Source organism: Austrofundulus limnaeus, unplaced genomic scaffold (assembly GCF_001266775.1).
Source record: "Austrofundulus limnaeus strain Quisiro unplaced genomic scaffold, Austrofundulus_limnaeus-1.0 Scaffold82, whole genome shotgun sequence".
NCBI lineage: Eukaryota > Metazoa > Chordata > Actinopteri > Cyprinodontiformes > Rivulidae > Austrofundulus > Austrofundulus limnaeus.
In genome coordinates, this window is record NW_013952484.1 from 1861706 (window position 1) to 1863556 (window position 1851).

At 38.2% G+C, this 1851-nt stretch overlaps 1 protein-coding gene across 1 annotated transcript in view; it reads left to right on the forward strand.

The window, feature by feature from the left end:
- Window positions 1-1032, forward strand: part of esr1 (estrogen receptor 1) — a gene marked incomplete in the record, with an annotated part of 16795 nt that extends 15763 nt beyond the window's left edge. Inside the window, 1 exon segment of the mRNA XM_014011602.1 lies at window positions 16-1032.
- Between the last annotated feature and the right edge of the window lie 819 nt (window positions 1033-1851).

Genomic DNA, 1851 nt, shown 5'->3' on the forward strand with positions numbered 1-1851 from the left:
GTTTTAAACTTCATTGTCTCAGAATAATCTGAGCTTCAGCGCCACTAATCAGATTCACTTTAACGAGATAGTTCAGATGTTTAGAAGTGGGGTTATGAACAATTAATATCTTACCTGGTATAGATAGCTCTTTGAACGACCTCAGCTTAAAGAAATAGTTTATTTCTGACCAGAAAGATGAGGTAACGGCTATTCTGAGCAGGGCCAAGACCAAAGTGGGCTGAAAAGTTTATAATAGTTTAAGAAGACGGACTTTAGTTCTGGCCCCACGTGGACTAGCCGCTAGCTCGTCAGTCTAGTCGAGCTCTGAGGCTGTTCAAAAAGCGTTTATCTGCAACAGGTAAGATATTAATTAATTAAAAAGAAAACTGTGCTTTTATTATGTGTAATTTTTAATTTGTTTCGTTGCAGCTTTTGGTCACATGGTGGCACTCTGTTAGCGTAGCTACAGTTTGAAATGAGCAGCTAATTTTTGTTTTTTTCTGTCGACCAAAGTGCACTTCCTCTTTGATCGAAGGGGTTAACGGGCATTATTTTTACTTTTGCATATAAAAGATGATTACACGTTAAGCTTTTAAAATGAACTGTGGCTGAAATTCGATGGATTTCAGACAGCGGAGAGCACTGATTATACGCTAAAAGAAAGCCCAGATGGATTGTTTATTATAATTCTCTGTGCACTTCTGAGATTGTTTCTGAGGCTTACTAATTTTTCTCTGAATTTCCGTGTTAAATATGTGTGCGTTTGTGAGTGTGCGCGTTTTCAGCATCGAGGCTGCAGAAAACCGAAAGACGGGAGAACACTGTTCAGGTTGGTTTGAATTCAGCCGGTTTGTGTTTCTCCTGAATCCAGAGGACGCACGTCGAGTTCGGCTGGATTTACCCACCCGCGAGCTCAAATGTCACAAACTTTTGTTTTTGTTTCTGCATCAACAGGAGAGATCTGATTTCGATGTGATTGAACGTTTTGTTGCTTTCGTGTGTTGAACACCTCTTGGTCGCCAAATAAAATTCATCCTGGAAAAACGTGAATGTACCTGCAGCACAAATCTGTCTGAACTCATTTCCACCTGTCGTTTTGAAACRGTGTTTATTCACAATTACTCGGTTCTGGTGTTCCTGGAATCTGGATGTAAAATATTGACGAGCAAAACCGTTTCTCCAAATGGAACCCTACTGAGAGTGAAAGCCTCGACCAGCAGAGGCTGGACCCCATGTGGTGGGATATTAAAAGGACAATCAGCAACTAAGATTTTATTATTTTATTTTTTATTAAATTACACATCCTGCTGGAGAAGCCTCGGGTCAGTTTCTGTATTATTATATTTGATGTAGTGTTTAACCGAACTAGTTAAAAAAAGGTTAAATTTAAAAAGTCACATCTTTAGCATTCATATGTCATATTATCTACCAACGTTTTGATTTATTAATATTTAGAGATACATTTTATCACAACCCAGCAAATCATAAAAAGGAAACCCTCACTAACAATTCAACTATTCAATTCAAAATAAGAAAAGAGTAAAATACAATTACAATTGATTCTCTGATGCTTTTTCCCCACACCAAAATCAAAGATTGACAATTCATAAAGCTATTATACATTTAGAGCAGAGGTGCCCAAAGTGGGGCCCGTGGGCCAAATTTGGCCCGCCAAGCCATTTGATTTGGCCCTCTAGCAGTTATCCTGGTTACCAGATTGTAATCTCCTGTCTTATGTAGAAATACTATATTTACACTCAGTCTTTTCAACCACTGGTCCAACTATAGGTCCAAGGAGCTGTCATGCAGATAGTTTTAACTCGTGGTGCTCACTTTACCTTTGAATAATGTTAAGATTAAACATAAAAT